The sequence below is a fragment of the Nyctibius grandis genome, chromosome 3 (assembly GCF_013368605.1).
Source record: "Nyctibius grandis isolate bNycGra1 chromosome 3, bNycGra1.pri, whole genome shotgun sequence".
Classification (NCBI taxonomy): domain Eukaryota; kingdom Metazoa; phylum Chordata; class Aves; order Nyctibiiformes; family Nyctibiidae; genus Nyctibius; species Nyctibius grandis.
In genome coordinates, this window is record NC_090660.1 from 83203471 (window position 1) to 83224015 (window position 20545).

Below are 20545 nucleotides of genomic sequence, written 5' to 3' on the forward strand. Positions count from 1 at the left end.
CCAATGGTCAGCAGTATTTTCAGCAAATTGTGTGTTACACTTGACTGCAGTTTACAGGAAATAATAGAACAAGTAACTGTAGAATACAACTGGTCTAATTATGAATATATTGACAAAATTTCTTTTCTCTTCACATGCCAGTCATAAACAGACCTTGATTTCTGTGTACATATTTGATATTCATAAGTATTTGCCAAATACCTTGGATAAATGATACACTGATTTGTTGGTATCTATTTGTCCTGCATGTTTATGATCGATCACCGAAGCCGGAGTATATTATTTTGACTTCCCACTTTGAGAAATGTTTTAACCAATGAACAAAAACCAGTGCTAGTTCTTGCTCTTGAGTATGTAGTATGTTTTCAAATGGAGTATATACTGTGCATTAAAAAACATTTTCTCCCTTTTGAATTTTATTTATGTGCCCATTTCTCATCGCACTTCTCATGTTGCCCTACTCAGTGCAAAATCTTGCCAGTAAAACTTTTAACTAACAATAAATTAAGTCCAATGAGGCAGTAAATATGACAGAATTTATTAATATATCTTTCAGAATTTCAAATAACGAACTTCTGCATGGCAACGTTGCTAAGTACAATGATTTGCTTTCTAAAAAACAAACTAGAACTCTACAGAGAGCTCTTTCTTAAAACAATTACAAATCTCCTAAGTATGCCTCATAACTGCAAGGAACAGTTCTGGTTTTAATGCTTCAAGGTACGTTGTCTGGGCAAAAGGCACTAGATTTACACGTCACTCTGTCATCAAACATCACTTGCCTTATAGAAATGTTAAAACAACATCGCCAAAAACTTGCAGTAGTTTGGGAAGATTTTGATTCAATATTGTAATAAATCACTCATGTCCAGTCTAAAGAAATTACACTACTGGTTCAGACCAACTAACTGGCTGGTAGTTGGCAACGATGCAAAACAGTTTCACTTGTAAGCCTACAAAACTGGCCCTAGACTGTAATGTCCCCAGCCCTCACTGAAATAGTTTCATCTGTCATTTCAAGATGTCAGTGCTAGAGTTTTCCCTTACATTTTTGCCAAGGCTGTTTCTTCTTTAAGGATAGTGGAAGCATGATATTGAAATACAGTTTAAAAACAGGTTGTAAAATGTTTACAAGTTCTGAACATGGATGAAGCACTTGCAATTTGGCAGATTCATTTTTCCCTCAAGATGAACACACTACATCATCGAGATTAAATATAGTTAAACTGTCATGGTTCTTAGCTTATTGCTTTGTTTCTCTAAGTTCTCACTTCAACAGGTAGTCTTTAAATATGAGTTAGCACAGAAGGTCAGTACAAAATCTGAGTCTAAATCCATATTAAAAGATCAGCTCTGACTATTTTCAATTTCATCATCACATCTTAATGATCCATAAAGTGATAAAGAAATGAACTACTCAAATCACAGAAATGCACATAAATACTCTCCACCTAGCAAGGACAAAGCAAGCTCTTCTCTGTACCAGAAAGAAAACTGATCCCCAGACAAAATTCTTGAAAGCCATCAAAATGCTTACCCTATAGCAGAAAAACCCAAATAGAAGAGAAACTGTCATCTGCCTTTAAAGACAAAAGGATTACTTTATTCTTGACTCAAATGTCCTATATCCTTACTTTAACTTTGAAGCTTGACTTTGAAAAATGACCCTGCAGTTTGCTCATACGTTGGCACAGATGCCTGATTCTGTGTCATATTCTCATCGATTCTGCAGTTCTGAAAAAGCAAATGCTCCTAGTTAGCATGAGAAATGGCTGGAGGCTTCTTCCAAAACCTATTGAGGCCAACAGATGGCGACCTCTTGACCTTAAGCAGCAATTTGAGCTCCACAAAATAATTCTGCTTCTAGACAACTTTTTTTTTCCAAAATTCCTCATTATTTTTACTGACCTACAAAGCCTGTTCTGGCTCAGTTTTATGTGTGCTTTTCCTTGGACACTCACAGTTGCCCTCGTTTCTGACACGAGCGTGGTCCCTGGGCTGTGGGGAGCATGAACAACCACCCAGGACTCTCACAGGCAATCAGCCAAGATGCTGGCTGTGAGCTTTGCCTCCAACCTGTTTTCACTACACAGCAGCTCTCTGTTCATCTCCATTGGGATCTCCAAGTTGAAGATGGGCACAGTGGCTAACAGACAGTGAAGTATTCGATTATGTTGATGCCACAGTGTGTATTACAGAAGCTGCTGTCAACTGTTGACTCCAGGAAGGGACGGAAGGGCCAGAGACCATCCCAGCTGAGCATGGCACATTTCTGAAGGAACTAGCTTAGATTCACAGCCAAGCATTGAGTGAGCTCTGCTACCCTCAGGGTCTGCGCAGCCCGATCAGTGATCAACCTCATGGATACTGTGGACCCCTGTGTGAGGAACTGTACAAAGAACTCAGAACAAAAATTAGAAAACTAACTTCTGTTCTTTATAAAGCTTCTCCTAACCACATTAATCTCCACGACACGCGAGCAGCTCTCAGCAGGAGACTAGGCAATGTGTCTCTCACCTTTTACGCATCTGCTCTGTAATCTTCTCCTTTGGTGAAAAGTGCAGCACAGAGTAGAAGATGGGATGCTTTTGATAAGCCTTAATTCACGGCCTTTTGGTAGGCACTGATCAAGGAAGGCCCTGGTTATCTGTGTGTGTGGCATGAGATGACACGAGATGCAGCAAGACACAAGAGCAGAGAGGTAAGGGACATACTGTTTTGAGCAGTTAAAAATAAAATAGTCTACATTTGAATGGACATGTGAAGAGAAGGAAGATAGTATGGGATGCAAGAAGGGGTTAACCTTAAATATTCATAAGCAGGGCTCCTGCTTAACACTCATGAAAAATAATGCATATGGACATGCATGAGGACATTGCATTTGTTTTCTGCTTGGGGTTGTTCAGAGATTTTTGATGTGTACTCTGGTCACAAATTTCAAGTGCTGCTCTATAACCTTGACAGCTAGAGGCAGGCCTTGAAAAAGGGAAGGAAAAGTGAGCAAGGCAAAGAAAAGGACGGAAGAAAGAGGGAAGAGACGAGGAGAAGAGGAGGAGAGCGAAGACTCCTTTCCTCTGGAAACTGGGGCTTTCCATCAAACACTAAGTAACAGTTTCAATAAAATCTTAAGTTTCACTTTATCAGTGAAAGCAATAACATAAAAATAGCTGCATTAAACTGACAAAAGTCTTGTTTCAGTATTTTATATTACAGATACTGAAACATTCAGTTGTAGCCATAATAATTAATCAGTCTGGTTGGATGGAGACCCTAAAAGCATGATCTCTAAAAGGATGAACTGGTTTTCTTGGTGAAAACCATAGTGAAGTTTGCTTTCCAGTACTTACAAGCTCTTCTTTTTAACAGGACTTCATTTTAGTAATTAGTGTCAAAAGTGCCTATTAGCTATCAAGTGATTCTGCTTAATTGTCATTCTCTTCTCTATAATCTACTTCTGGATAAAGCATTATTTGTTGGAAGTATTTTAATAAGGACTTTTGAAATTGTTGTTCAAACAAACACTGGTGTTATTAAAACCAGAATATAATAAAACAAACTTATCACAGAATCAAACAGGTTGGAAGAGACTTCTGGGATCATCGAGTCCAACCGTTGCCCTGACACCACCATGTCAACTAGACCATGGCACTAAGTGACATGTCCAGTCTTTTCTTGAACACATCCAGAGATGGTGACTCCACCACCTCCCTGGGCAGCCCATTCCAATGTCTAATAACCCTTTCTGAAAAGAAATTCTTCCTAATGTCCAACCTGAACCTCCCCTGGCAAAGCTTGAGGCTGTGTCCTCTTGTCCTATCGCTAGTTGCCCGGGAGAAGAGACCGACTCCCACTTCACTACAACCTCCCTTCAGGTAGTTGTAGACTGCAATAAGGTCACCTCTGAGCCTCCTCTTCTCCAGGCTAAACAACCCCAGCTCCCTCAGCCGTTCCTCGTAGGTCAGACCCTCCAGACCCTTCACCAGCTTGGTCTCCCTCCTCTGGTCTCGCTCCAACACCTCAACATCTTTCTTGAAGTGCGGGGCCCAGAACTGGACACAGTATTCAAGGTGCGGCCTCACCAGTGCCGAGTACAGAGGGACGATCACTTCCCTAGACCGGCTGGCTACACTATTCCTAATAGAGGCCAGGATGCCATTGGCCTTCTTGGCCACCTGGGCACACTGCTGGCTCATGTTTAGCCGGCTGTTGATCAGCAACCCCAGGTCTCTTTCCACCGTGCCACTTTCTAACCACTCTTCCCCCAGCCTGTAGCACAAGTTAGTGAGACAAATATTTTACCCTAAAATGTCCTCTTTAAAAATAAACACTGATATGTCTGTATTCCTCCTTCACTCAGCCGTAGCTAAAGCTTTCTGGAGAAGTCTTATTTTGTTGAAAGTTAGTAACATAATGCCTCAGGCCTAGGTTCTAGACTGGTTTATTCACTAAAAATATTTAACCCCTGTTTACCTGAGCAATACAATAAAATGGATAATACATATGTGGGGCAAAATCCTAGACACACAAAGTCAGTGTTGCCCCATTACTTACTGGCATTTACAAACCTACAATGTTTTGTTAAAAGTGTGCAACTTTTATTAAATATTGAATATCTATATTCTGATTTATGACAAAATAGACACTAGTCATTATCATACAGTTCATTATATGTCTAGCTAATAATATCACATTATGAATGCTTTTAAAAATTAAATAGTAAATCCCAGTAAGAATACTTATGAAGCTAAGAGAAAGCAAGTTGATCCTTTTGCTTTAAAGTCATATTGGCTGTTTACTGCTACGAGACTTGAGTAGTTATTCAGTGGTCTGTAAGCTTTTAAAGGAAACCAAAAAGTTGATAAAACTACTTCTGCCACAGTAAATTACGTACTGTATGCATTCTCCATACATGAAAGACCATTTATCCAAATGAAGAATCCTCCTATATCCAAGGGAATAAAGTAGTGAATGTACCTAATGTTAGAGCTGAATCCTGATAAATGCCCTTATAAAAATTTGAATCCCAAAAGAGTTCTTGTAATTAGGAAATTTTACAAATCTTGTCTGCTACCCATAAGGAATCTTATCACGTATCCTAAAATAGGCCAGTGCATTCATCCAGATGCCTAGGCAGTTTGTCAAAGCCATAAAGCACCAGCTAGCGTGCATATTCTGTGTGCCTTTGGGACCGAGGCTTTGGTCTCTGGCATGGGACAGCACGAGACCCGATGTTCACTCAGGGTCTGGCCTTGGGTCAGGATCAGGCCAGTATGTGCACTTGGACATAGGCCATCCAAATTCCCTTATGATCTGCCATCTGGGATGTAGACAAAGAATGTCAGGAAGGAAATGGCTAATGAAATGCCCTCCTTGATTCAAAAGAAGAAACAGATCCTTCCCTCCACCACTATTTTTACAATGATGTAAATACACTTGTCTCCTACTCCCAAGATTTACAAAGTCTCTCAGGAGAATAACTTTGATTGGTATATGATGTGGATGTTCTGAGTAGTACCTTATTCCACAAGGGATACCAATGAATTCAACAGATAATCATGGAGTAAGATGTTACTGTGAGAGACAGCTGTCAGCATCTGGTCTCTGGTCAAAATCAACATGTTTTCAAAAATATTTTCATGAGAAGAAGGGTACTGGTGGGACAGAATGGTTTAAGCAGATCTGCATTCCTTCCTCAAGAGCTTTGCTCTGAGGGGGCAATGGAGATAGGTGGACAAAGTACGATGTTTCTGCCTTTTTTTGCAGAGTGGGGAACCAAGGAGTCTCTGCAATTCCACCCAAGTGCTCAAACAGCCTCTGGAGATGAAGGAGAGATAATCCCTCCAAGTGAATGTCAAGAGCAATGCAGGGCACCTTAGTCATTCCGTCTAACCAAGGAGTAACGAAACTTTCAGCTTGCTGTCTCCTGCTTGGCTTTCAAATTCCTGTGATATTGACAGAGAAGAATGTAAGTTCCCTTTTTTACCTCCACTTCTATCTGTTTTCTGGTCTGTTAGGAAACACAGAATAAATGTGTGTGAAAGAAGATATCTTCACCTTGGATTTGTGCCAGAGCTGTTGAGATTCAGGAAGAAACAAGTGACCAACCGCTTCCACCAGGAAGAAAAAAAATCTAGTTCTTAAAATGCTATCAAAAGGCCTCCAACTAAAAGCTAAGGCTACAGTAGAGTTGTAAATAAGCAATGCTTTTGGAGACAACACTAGTGACACCTCTGGGCCCTAAATTTCTCATGTTCACAATAAAAAGTGTTGTTTTGTGTTTAGAGAATATGACAGCAAGTTTAGGAATGTTGGAAGGATGAATAAATCATTGAATGAAAGAAATATACCTTTCATATAAGTGGCAGATTGACTACTTTATTTTCCATTTTTTGAGGGAAAAGAGTATTGATGATTTAATACCAAGAATTGATGATTTAATATTGATGATTTAATACCTGGTATTAAAAACATATGTATCCACAGTAATAAGATGAAAGCCTTGTGTAGTTATTATCTTGAGCATTGAGTTTTTATATAAACTCACATTATGGAGCCATAATGTTACTGACAATTATAATTAATTCATTACTCACAGGAAAGTAAAACATGAGGTAGACATTTTTAGAGTTGTGGAATTATTTGGGAAATGAGAGTCAAGAGAGAATCACCCTCCTTAGTGGCTTTCACTGAAGCCAGTTAATTAAGCAAGCAAGCATTGGCTTGATAACTGAATAAGATAAAGGACTATATGTGCCATAATGGTCCTAGAATTTTGAAAAGAATATTTTAGGGTATTTTTTCTAACTTTTTTTTTCAGAGATAACTTGTAGTGCAACTATTTTATTTATTTTTTCTTTATAACTGTTCTGTGGCACAAATCTTTTGGAACAGTGTATACATTTCAATTGTTATTAACTTTTACTTTCCACAGCTACTTTAACTCATCTAGCCTATTGTGACCAAAGTTGCCCAAACTTGCCCAAGTTATAACAGCTAGAACCTTTCAAACTGTAATCCTTTGCTGCTATGTAATATGAAGATCATGCTGGGCACGTCTGTCTCAAAACTTCATTCTCCTGGTCTTTCCCCATGGTGGCCACTTGGATGGATTTGAAGGACAGGACCCTATGCTGTTAGCAATGAATGCTCCATACTGCTGCAAGTCATGTCACAGGCATGGGAAAAACGTGGGCTGTGTGACTTGATGAGCATGCTTGCAGAGAAGCCAGAAAGGGTAGGGGCAGCACTTCTCCAAGGAGGTTTCCATCCACCCAGAAAGAGGACTGAGGAAAGTTCTAGCTTCCCTATTGAAGACTGGGAATGGGAGGAATGTCCCTTGGATGCAAGTGATATAGCATAGAGGGGCTAATGGTTGACACAGAGCCAAATGAAGGAGTCCATAATGAACAGAGAGAAAGGTGGGGCATAGCAGTTTTTTTGCATTTGAAGGGTGTTGGAACTTTTTGCATTGGCCACCCTGATCATGGCAGTAGTCCTAGGGGCTCTGACACAGCACTAGATTCCTGGTCACTTCACAGGCAACAAAAGTGTGAGGGCATCAGTGGTGAACTTGACAGCATCAAAGAGGTTGGGAAACCACTGGAAACCACTGTCAGCCAGTGGAGATGCCAGCAGCCAGTAAGCCGGAGTTGCTGTCAGTAGAGCTAGGGAGATTTCAGGGACTTGGTATACTTGTGACAAAGCTCTTTCTACACACACTGATGAGTTGCACAGCAACAGGCTTCGTGCCTGGCACACTGCTTCCTGGGCCATCACCGCTGGGATCAACTTCTCCTGACAGCACTGACTGCAGACACAGATATCTTACCTAAATCAATAAAAGGGAGTTCATTAGAGATCAAACTCGGGAGAGGAAAATCTGCAATTTCTTCCAGACGGTCTGAAAAATCCCATGATCTTTCTCATAGTTTCCTTTCTTTTACAAAGACTTGACGGTTGTGTGACACTGGTATGGGTGCAACTTACTGTAAACTTACTGTTTGGAGTCATATAACCGAGACACAGCTTTGGCCAATTCTCAAGAGCCAATCCCTAAATTATTATCACCATGTGCCTCCTTCTCCAGTCAAACATAAAGAGCCATCTGCAAGGCAGGTGTCTGGTCTAAGCCCAATACCTAGTCCATCTCTGAGAGAGACCTTGATTTATCCCACAGGTCTTAGTCCCCTGCTTTCTGGAGATGCTTATCCCTCACCACCGTTACAGAAGGGGCCTACCAACATATCTTATAGTCGCCAGTAATATTTGCCATGTAAAAGTCAGGTGAAATGAATACCACCCATAGGCAGCTGCATCTACTACGTACATGTAACCTGGGGAATCTTGTCAGTAGTTCATCTTATTTTAGTAATTCACTCTTCACAGAATGAAAAAAGAAAAAACCCAATAAATTAACAAACAAACAAAAATCCTATCAGGATCCATCAGCAAGGGAAGCTTGACATACACACAGCAAAATAAATTCCAGTAAAGAAATGTGATGGAAAATACTAGGTCCTTATCTCAAATAGGTGACAAAATTTATTCAATTATTTGAATACTTTAGGCAAGATATTGCAGTCATCTCTACTACCACATAAATTACACAAAAAAGAATGTGAATAAACAGCCAGTACTGCATAGCTATTGCATTAGTAGAACAGCCAGATGCAACATTAAAATCCTTACAAACAAGAGGAATTGTTGTTATGCTACAGTATGAGACTTGAATAAGAGTTTAAAATAGCATTCATTTTCTTGATTAAAGAATAACGAGGTTAAGTGTTTAATTGGTATTTTAACCGGATAGCAAGGAGAAATTCTGCAATTGAGAGTTGAATGGATTTTGTGGAACATGAGAACATAGTTCTTTGTCTAACTTAAAATTAAATAGCTAACTCAAATTGCATTTTTTTAGGAACATACTGCTCTAGATTTAGGGAATCTCATAAAAGTGTATTTTGATTCCTACACTTTGTTTCTGTCTCAACTGTTTTCCTGCTTCATAGGCAGTAAATCTTGTGTAACTAATCTTAGAAGTTTAATGACCTTTCAAGTTTGGCTGATATAACATTGGTGTCCTCTTAAGGACCTTAAAATATCTCTTTACGTGCCAACACAACACCTTCTCTCAATGCAGCAACACATTTCTGGACCTAAATTTTTGTTTGTATAATTTCAAGAATTTCCTTTTCCTGTCTATTATACAGGTTTTATCCTCTTTCACAGACTTCTGTAGCTCCATCTGTATCTTTTTTTAAATAAGTTTTTTTCTTCTTTAGCTGTAGTTTCCTTTTAATTTAGGTGTTCATTTTGCCTTATAACATCAAAAAAGAAAAAAAAAAACACCCTTGTAAAACCTTGTCCATCTCTGAGCTGGATGCCTCACTTCTGGATTCATTGTTCAGTCTCTGCTAATTTTGCCCTGTTCCATAGTTCAGCTTAGTCCAGAAAGTGGCTAACAGGCTTGTCCATTGTCCTAAGCTGTTTCTGTCACCACATTTGCTCATTATATTGGAATGAGACAGGAAAGAATTTCTGGCTACATGAGTGGAAAATACAATGGCAGACTGATTCTTGAGGAGCAGTTTTTATAACAGCAACAGAAGCATTTCCCTAATTTCAACAATAATTCACACTTTGTATGAATTATTCCAGATAATTGTACAGATTGTCATGCCTGTTATCCAAGTAAGATCAGATGAAGACAGTTGTTTTTTTCTGACTTAACAGTTTGTGACTATTTAAACCTGTGAAACATGCTAATATTTAGTATTTGTCAAGAGGCTATTTAATGCGGTATCTATTGGTTGATAATGTCACTATGTTTAGAGAAGTTGCTTGATTTTCAAACTTTACTGCATTTGAAAGATGAAGCTATGTGATATATGTCATAGTATATAGGGACTGGATAAAATTCAGCTGTTGGACTGAAGACAAGCCAAACAAAACTCACAGGCAACAGTAAGAACCTTCTGCTTTTAGCATCAGCATCTGCAGTAGCAGATGTTGATCAAACAACATATCTTCATAACTTGATCTTGAAACGTTGTTGGATTCAGACCAGATTCTCTCTCCCAAATCTATTTAAGGTAGATCCTGCTTGGTGAGCTGAGAGCTCACTTTCAATAATAAGTGGAGCAGAGATGGCTACTTTCTTTGGCAGAGGTGAATCCGGATTACGTTCCCACACTATTTTTGTATATTCAGAGATACCCAGCACAACTCAGACTTTTTCCATACAAGTCAGGAAAAAGAATCAAAGGACTTTCATTGTTGAATATATGCATCTCCCTTTTAAGGTTGTTTAGAAGTCCTCAGATTTGCAAAAGTAGTACCATCAGCTCCTCTTTAAAGAAAATAAAACTATAAGAAGGCAAAAGGAGTAGAATTGTTCAACTTGTGTTTTGACATTGCAGAGGTGTTCAAAAGAGTAAGCCTTAGAAAAGTCATGTTTAGCAATAGAGAGTGATGACATACAGAGCAGTGGAAGTTGTGGTGGCATGCTGACCAGAGCTAAAACTGCTTTGGCCCACCTGGGTTTTGAACCTATACACCAGAGGAAAGGAGATGTGTTCCTACAAAGGGAAATGCATTACTCCTCTTGATGTGTATGAGGCACTTCTGTCACATGCACATAACCGTCATACCTATGCAGACTGCTATGCAAGGGGGACCAACAGATATAAACAGAGAATCTTCCATAATTAAATCTTGTTCAAATTTAATAAAATTGGCTGGCAGCAACTAGGACAATAAAGAGTAAGGAACTGGTGATTTCAAGTGAAACACTCTTTCAGCTACAAGAAACTGTAGGCACTGTATAAACTTCTTCATATGCAATGACTGGGATAACATTATGTGTTATGAAATAAATTTTTTAAGACTTACTGAGAAACAGCATGCAGTTGTTAATTAATAAATATAAAAGCAATATTTACAAATCATAGCAGCTAGCAGAGATTCTAAAATCATCGCAATCTGAATTTAGTTTCTCTAAAATGTGTTCTATGGAGATCTAGGAAAAAATTCTCCAAGTTGCCCTAAATGTAAAAGGAGAACAAAAAAGACCAGAAGAGAACAAGACCACTAATCTGTACCTGCCTTAATACACTTGCTTCTCTTTGATCCTTGGTAGCTCAGTTATTTTGCTTTGTTGAAGGTGTTTGTAGAATCTCCATGTAATACAAGAAAACTTTCTAGTCTGTTGCTTCAAGAAAAGGACTGCTACTGGGGGGAAAAAAAAGGTAGCCGTCCTCTCTATAAACTTCACCCTGAACCTCCTGACAGTATTTTGATTTTCTGTTTGCAATATACGAAGAGGTACCTTTGTCTTTTGCATTAAAACTTAGTTGACCATTTACACTTGATGCCTCAACTAGATAGGGGGAAAGATTTCTCCCCAGTTTAGATTGTTTTTTCCCAGATGTTGGACATGTGCTCATATCTAGTTACAACTGTTGATCTTTTGTTGAATTGCATACTTCAACATGGTCACAGTTGTGATAATGGTCATGATATTAATGGTCCTAATCTCTTCTATCCCTTTGATATATCCAAAATCATCAATTTGTCTTCCAGTTAATTTTAGGATTTTTTTTCTACCTTTTCCAACAGACTGAAAATGGACAAATATTGTGTTACAGGAATAAATTTTTCAGTGGACATCTTCCTGCAAGAGCCAATTCTATGAACTGATTGACTAATTCATTCCCCACAACCATCTCATTTCAAATACACTGACAAAAGGCCAGCTGCAAAAGTGACTACACTAAACTGCTTCTTCCCCTACAATGTAATAGAGAAACCAGGTATTTATTATTCGGATTTGATTGTTCACAGCTGCTGCTTTCATCAGCCAAGCATAAATGTTAGATGTTGGACCTCTGCCATAAAATCTGGCTTCAAACTGTAATGCCCCCAAACAAATTTTGTGGAGTTCAGATGCAGATTTTTTTTTTTTCTTAACATAATAAAAAGGACGACTTGTAAATTGGGTTCCAGGGTCAAATTCCAGCCTCTCACAGATCTGTAAGGAATTGGTTATGACGACTTAATTTGAGTACTTCTGTAGTCAGTACACTTACAGACTAATGATGCAAGAAAGGTTAACCTCATCGACTTGAAGCACTTGTTTTTTAAACATAAATCTGGAGCTACTGAGTAAAATATTTATACAGTCACCTGCTTTGTCTCTGAAAGAAGCACCTCTCTAACCTCTAGCCTGAACCTTTGGGTGTACAGCACAACACACAGAAGCAGACACAGCGATTTTAAGAAGAAAATAATATTTCACTTAGGAACCTATAAAAATCTGGTTCCTCATTTAAGTCACACTTCGTTGAGGTTAATTATCTCTATTTCCATTTTTTTTGTCTATGTGAAAGGGCACAGATGTAAAAAATAATATAGGTCAGAACTCATTTAATCAGCATTTTGGCAAAGGAAAAGGCCATTCTATATTGCAGTGTAGCAGTGGCTGTTTGCCTTATATTATCAGTCTTTTCAACATGGGAATTCAAGCTAAAGCAATAAAACATGAACTTCCAATCTTTTTTTTTTTTTCCAAAAGCATAGTGAAAAGGCAACATTAGTCAGAAGAAACACTGAATAAACTGAACGGTAGGATGAATACGAGTATCTACGTTTGCATCCAGATAGGGGTTTCAAATATACTCCTTCCTTTTTTAATTTAAGGTGATAAAAATTTCAGATTAAAGTATCTGGTCTGATATCAGTTTGGGTAGTCTCCAAAGATATATTCTGTTATGTACAGGCTCTAGTCAATTTAGTTGTAACTTTGAGCTGGTCAAATAAAAAAGTAGTGTTTATCCAGGCCAGCAAATATATTACTTACAGCATAGCACTTTCATCATGGAAGATCCCCAAACTCTATGTTTACTCATGTTTAGTCACAATATTTTCTAGTGAAATACATCCACTGTTTTGATGGGTCATAGCAGCAATTTAAGAGCACAGCAACAACACAGCAATAGATGGGAATGGAAATATTCTGGATTTACCTCAAATGACAGAAAGATTTAAGTAGATTTGCTACATATCGAGAAAGTGGGTACTAGCCAAAAGAATGCTGTCAGTCTTGCCAATCACCCAAACAAAATTGCTCTGTTTAAAGAAGTTGACGGTTGAGAAGAGTACATTCAATTTTTAATACTTATTCATGTTTCTAATTACAGTTCTTTCTGGCTGTTGTGTGCAACTCCACATCGATCTGGATGATGTGAGCCTCCATGAAAAGCCAAAAACATTACAGCAATGTCCTTAAACACTAAAAGCAACCTATACCATTGCATGAACCAAGGACCAGTTTTTGTCTCTGAAACAATCACTGTTTCTCTTGGAGAGCCAACTCAGACAAGAACAAGTCGGGAGATTTCTAGGCATGGCAGACTACTATCTATAACACACGCGCATGTATCTTCACATAAGATACAGGATTTTTTTGGCACTGCATCATAAGACTTGAAATAGAGACCAAAGTTGCAGGTTTGTCCAAGATACCAGCCAGGAGCTTCCTCCAGAGGATCTGAGTGATGTTCACCTAATACTATATGTTTCACATCAATTTCATGCTGACACCTGTTAAAAGAGAGGCTACAAGAGTATAAAAACAAAAACAAAAACAAAAACTTTTTTCCCTTGTCATTGTTGTCCTTCTTGTCTTATGCTTTGATCAACTCACTGATTTTCAGTGTGGAATATGTCTAATAAATATGTAAACTTTTTCCTCAGATGTATCTACAACTATATTAACAGCTTTAAAATATTTAAGTTAGTTTTAAACTGATATTACCATCTGATATGATGAATGAGCTACCTAGGAAAAAGAAGTTAGATATGTGATGCAAAACTGAATTTAGCTGTTATGAATAATGAAATATAAACATGTGTTGGGTTTTTAAATTATGGCCACAGCTTTATCATCTTTCAACTTCAGTGTGGGAGAGATTTAGCCTTTACTTGAACAGATTTAGAGGTAAAGAATATGTATGTAGAGATAAGCAAATTCTTGGGATTTGTTTGATGTGATGTTATAAATACAATAGCTTTGATTTCTTGCCATGTAAAACAGTTGATATAATTGCCTTTCATTTATTTCTGGATTTTGAGGCTGAATTTACAAAAGCTTTTGCTCTTCCTATTAATTACAATTCTACCAAACCCAACGTATCTGTCTTTCCTAGGTGTCATTTTACTGGGACAAACTTCCTTGCTCTACAAACAAGAAATATCTGAAGTCCAGGAGTCAGCATCATCACAAGTGAAATAAGAATCTGGCCAAACTCATGAAAAGAAAATCAAATAATGTGCTGCTTCTATCATATTCGCATTTTCACATAAATTCCACCCCAATCCCACAATCTTTTTTTAACACTCATATTTGCTGAACCCAGTCTTTTGCTCTGCTACTGTCCCCCAAAACTTCCCTTTGCTGTCCCGTCCTCCCTCCTGCAGCCCCTCTGGGGTTCACTCTCTGCCCCCACACCTGAACAGTGCTGCCCACGGAGGTGATGGACAAAGTCACCAACGCCATCATCTTGGGACAGAACTTCCATTTTTTCTCTGCTGCTACATCACCATGAGCTGGCTCTGGGGAGAAAGATCGCTTTGAAGTTGAAATAGCTTTGAGCACCGTTGTCTTTAATGGCTCACATTGGCCAGCTTTTCCTCTTACTTAAACTTACTGTAAATTTAAATGAATGCTGCTTAAATTGCAGTGTCACAAGTGAATGATTAATCAAACTTAATTAATCTCTAGTTGAAGTTATTTCTGAAGAGGTTTCACAGTGCATCACAGAGTGGCAAATCTTTTTTATTCGGGAAGTGTTTGTGTTAAATAAAGAATACCAAATGGTATCATACGCAAGCCTCAGACCTTGGGAATTTACTACCACTAGAGAAAGCAAAGGAGGAACAGGAATCTTCAGACAAAAAAAAAAGCCAATAGAAAAATCAGATTTACACAGTACCTAGCTTGAATTACTGTGGCTTTGCATTTCAAATATGGACCACAGTAATATGGAATTAGGCTAGAAAATAAACTGAAGACTTAGTTTTCATTTGCATGAAAAAAACTCAGCATTACCAAGAATACAGTTATTATTTCCTCCTTGGTCATTGCTGGCACTGTGCAACATAGTTTACTAATGTACGTTCCAGATGGGTGCAGTGGGTTCGGCATACTGAGAGTCCTTGTGTTTACTTTGAACTCAGGGCTCTGCACTGAGTATGAGCCTACCGTTCTCCAGCTCCTTTAAGGTACATCCAGGTTTGGAAACTTTCTCCTCTTCCACTTCTTCTCTGAAGGAGGCATCTTCAATAGAAGTAAGTTATGGATTTGCACCACAAAATCTGACCACGACTTTTCCAAGTGTATACTACAGCAATATGTTTTCTTCGTAGGAAGTCAGTAATTGGTAGGAAATGCACAGGACTCCAAATATACTAATTCCACATCCTGCTAACTTATCTCTGAAAAAAATCAAAGTAGTTTCCTCTTGTGCCTAGTAATAGAAGTTCATTGTCTCTCTAAGAATTCTTCCTTTCTTCAGATACTCCTATCAACAGTCACCAGGTTCTCTAAAACTGGTTATGTATTCACAGTTTTATAACAAGGGAAATTGCTTTTGGTCGTTCTGTCTTCTTATTAAGGTCAGAGATGATAAAGGAGATTACATATTTGTCCCCAAAGAGAAAGTGATTTATAGCCTTTGCCGGAGAGGTGTAAAAAGCTGGAATATATTTTCTTTCTTCTTTCCAACCCAAAGTATTAGAGGAGAGTTTTTAAAAATTATATTGAATGTGTGGACATGAATATTATATAAACATTAACAGCAATATAATATTACTACACTACAGACCTATATGACAGGCTCATCTTTGCACAGCTGAAACGCAAAGCTTAATAATGCCTTTTTTGCTCCTCTTTGGGTTATTTCTTTTTATTTTTCTTTTAATGGTAGTTATAAGAGCCTGGAATTGTATTTTTAAAACAAAATGTCTGTTCTTGAAGTAGTTATAGATAAGTTGCGATCTATTTATTTCTTTGAAGTCTAGCACCATTCCAAAGTCTGTGTTGTATGGTAACAGCAAGCACACATGCAGGCATAATCAGTGCGGAGGGCATGATCTGGAAACAGACTGCTACCTCGTGAGCGAGTAAAAGCTGTAGAAGGATAACTGAACCATCCACACCTACAACCTTTGAAGACCTAAAAGCTGGCTATAACTACAGTCTGTCAGGGTTGGACATGAGCACGAGCAAGCCAGCCTGGCTCTCTCTGGACAGACACCCACATGCAGCAGCACCATCAGCCGCGACGTGATGCTCAGTGCTGGCACCAGAGCCATGGCAGGCTGGATTTCACCCTGCGGTCCAGCAGCCCAATGTCTGGAAAGACTCAGCCATGATGCTCAGCACAGGTTGTTCCAGGCATGTTAACTGCTGTGTTTAGATGGGTCTGGCCAGCCCAGGAAGGCACAAACTCATGGTAGTTCCTGCCTGCCTTGGAAGCCAAATACATGAAAGTAAGATGCTCACATAAGCAAAAAGATTAAACTGCCAGCAAGAAAAGTATGCCTGTGGGAGGGCAAGAGCCATGAACACCCCACACATGACAAAAGCTGTAAAACAGGCTAAAAGTGCATTTCACAGTTGCTACAGGGATTAATCTCATCCCACAATTACTTTGGATACAAAGCCCTTTGACGTCAAATAGACAGTTCCTCAAAAACTTCAATGGCTTTTGATCCTGGCCATAGAGACGAAAAAGCTGTGGGACTCTGTAAATCCTGATTCAGCTTTTGTTTTGCATGCTCTAAATATAGTTTCATATGCTTAAGTTAATTGAAAGCACAGTGTTTGCATAATGTTTTCAAGTTGCCTTTTGAAATTGGCTCCACTACTTTTATTTAGTAGTTTTCACTGAAAAGCAAGGGAAAAACTGTCTCACCATGGTATTGATAGCATAAAGGAAATCACTTTCATAGCATTGAAGGGGACTATAGCTGATGTAAAAATTGAAGCATGTACTGACCTTAGGAAGAACACTGTCATTTTCAGTACCAGAAACACAGTGTCCCCAAAAAATCTTTTCCAGCCCCAGAAAAGCTGTCACCAGCTATTTTTGAAGCTTTGCCTCTAAGTTAATAGAGCTCATAAGCTAAAAGTCTGTACATAGAAGGGGAAACTTTTGCTAATTGGGAACAACAATACTCATAATATAGCAAAAAGGCTGGAGAGCTTTTTTTTTTTATTTTACTCACCTAGAGGAGAGGTTTCAGGAGGATTAAGATATGACAAGTATTTGACAGTGTAGTGAATTCCTTTTCCAAATTGCCTGTTTCTCACTTAGCATATCCTCACCGGACTTTATTATAAAGTCAGCTCACGTCTATTCCGTTCACACCACTGGACTTATGAAGTGAACTGGTGTTAACAAGACAGACGTGCTCTTTCTGTGGAGGATTTAGAAATCTATGTATCATGGTCTTTTCAATTTAATTTAAATTCAGGAGAGAAAAATACAAATATTGTAAATATTATTTTCATAAGAACACAAAACATACATATCAAGCAGCTGTACTGGATCACCAAAGGATATTCTAGTTCTAGTGTCCTATCTCCAACACTGGCCAGTGGCAAAAACTTAATAAAAATACAGAAAGGAGAGCAAGCATGTTGTGAATATTTTCTCAGAGTACTTTCTCAGCCTCTAGCAATCTGTAGCACTAGAACATACTAAGCTAGAGATATGACTTCTAATAATCCACAATGGATTTACTTTTGCTGACTTGTCCAAGGTTTTTTTGAGGCTTGGTAAAATTCCAGCACTCACAACATCCAGTGGTAAGAAATTCCACAGATTAACTATTCATTGTGTGAAAAACGCCTTCATTTTTGCTTTTGCTGCCAACCGATAATATAATTCGATATCTACTAGTTATTGTCTTGAAAAATATAGAGAAAAAAATTTTCCCTGTCCTCTATGCCATTCACAATTTTAGAAGCCTCTTTTTGCATTTTCACTCAGTTGTCTCTTTTCCAGGCTGATGAATTCTAAACTACTTGGTATCTATGACTAGTAAGGAGTCAGTCTTTGCTTACCCTTTCAACCGTTGTATCTTTTCAGCTTTTAGTATGTCCTTCTGAAATAGGACTGAAACTGCACATACTGGTTTTAACTTACAAAACGGCACGGTGCTGTGCTCTGTTTTGTTCTCTGTTCCTTTTCTGATTATTCCTCTGGTATGCTATTTGCTTCATTCTGTTATGAATGGGCTCAGAGCTGATATTTTCATCAAAAGGACCTGCTTTAACCCCAAGGTCAATTTCTGAAGCCTCCTCATATCCCATCATTTCACAACATTTTAAAATAAGGGTCTTCTTTTTTTCAGTGTGCACCGTTTTATTATTCTCATTATATATAAGGCAAACCGCATACTGAACTCCTTTACGAAGACCATGGCCAGATGATCAAGGAAAGTTGCTGTGCTCCTCAGCACCGGGGTCTAATTTGGGGCTCCCCAGTTTAAGAGTGCTGAGGAAGGGGCAAGGCAGTGTAGGGCTGCCAGGGGGCCAAGAGCACCATGAGAAGGGGCTGCAGGAGCTGAGTAAAGAGGAGACACTGTAAGAGCAACCAGCAGTTACTTGAAGGGTAGTTGCAAGGGTGACAAAGCCAACAGCTCCTCAGTAGTGGCAAATGATATAACAAGGGGCCACACATTGCAGTGAGGGAGATTGAGGTTGGACATTAGGAAAAACTTTTTCACTGGGAATGCAGTGCAGGTTTCCCAGAAAGGCTGTGAAATCTCCATCCTTGGAAGCTTTCAAGATTTGTGCCTAGACATTGGCACAGCTGACCTGGTCTAGTACTGGTGATGGTCCCACTTCGAGCAGTAGATTGGACTTGATGACTGCCAGAGGTTCTCCAACCAACGTTTCTGTGAGTCTGTGATAGAATGACTTTACAGTTTTTACACTGGGTATGACATTTGCTGATCTGTTTCTTGAGTTAATGGTGTAGCAAAGCTATCTGAACATCTTAATTATTCAGCTTAATTAGATGTCTGTAGTTGTGCATCCTGGCTTTAAAAAGACAAATCCCTGAGCTTTAGACGACAGCAGAAGCAGCAGTGAAAAATCCCAGTGAAATACCATATTATTTCATAGAGTTCACATAGTTGCAGTAAAAATTTGTTTGAATTGACGATTCATCCCTAAGTTTTTACATCTTTTAAAAATATTCATGTAAGAGCATTTGAGTCTTTGCATCTTCAAAAAGAAGAGCGAGCTCTTAGAAGAAAGTGTGTCTTTTGCACTTAACCACTGGAATTGATCATCAGTAACTCATACAATGTGATTTAGGCAACCAGCCAGGCAGACCAATGGATCCCAATCCCCTTTGTTGGCTGATTCAGTGCATTACAAGCATGGGAGATACTGAAGGCTTTGAAACCTTCAGAGAGAGACGAAACAGGAGTAAGCAGGTCTCAAATGTTTTAAATATTAGAATATTTTTCCGTCAGCTCTTTCCCAAGAGTTTATATTGCATTTAATAAGGTTCATGGACTCATTATTTAAAAATAGCTGGTTTTTCTCTGTACTAAGGAAAAGAGACAGTAATATATCAAGTTTATTTCCAGTAATCAGACTTCACAATCAGTTTTATTCTGTCTTATTCACAATATAAAATTTACTTTTCTGTCCTCTTCTTGCTGCTTTTATTCTAATTCCCGTTGTAGTGAAAAAGTGACTAGAAAAGCATTTCTAGCATAAATTCAAGTGTGAGTGCAAAAAAGTCCTTGTTCTGGTTTGTATCAGTGAAAAACAACGTCACCAAACATTGATAGGAAGAAAGCTAATTTTACAGAAAATACCACAAAGTGTATGCTTGAAGATAACTACATTTAAGTTTGTAAGACACATTTAATGTGTGCAGCTTTACAAATATGCAACCAAAAACGTTTTGTAAATATAAAATTGTTTATATTTTATTAAGGAAAAAATAAATATTATTTTACCAACCAGGATAGGTAAATATTTTTCAAGGAAAATATCCACAACATAGGCCATGTGCCTGTTTGCTTTAAATAGCACTTTACTCCCAGGAACATAATTCATTGTCAATAATGCAGCAAATAAGTTTTGCTTTCTTACTGTCTGAATTTTTTCTGCTCCTTTCTTGGTTTCTTTTTGCACACTGATTTCTGAAGTTCTTACAAATATTGCTCTTTAACTTGCTCTTCAGGAAGAGAAAAAAATTGATCATACTAATGTTTTGATTGAGAACAGTATATTTCATTACCTGACTTGATTATGATAACCTTTAAAATTAAGTTCATGGTGTGAATAGAAGCAGTAGAAAATTCAAAATTCATTTATTAAATACACTGCAATCCTTGCTTAAAATTGGCTGTTTGCCAGACAGACAGTTCACTTGCCAGATACAGGAAATGCAAAAGGAATGCAGATAGGAACAAGATAAAATAATTTTAAAATGAAAATGAAAACATATGATGCTAT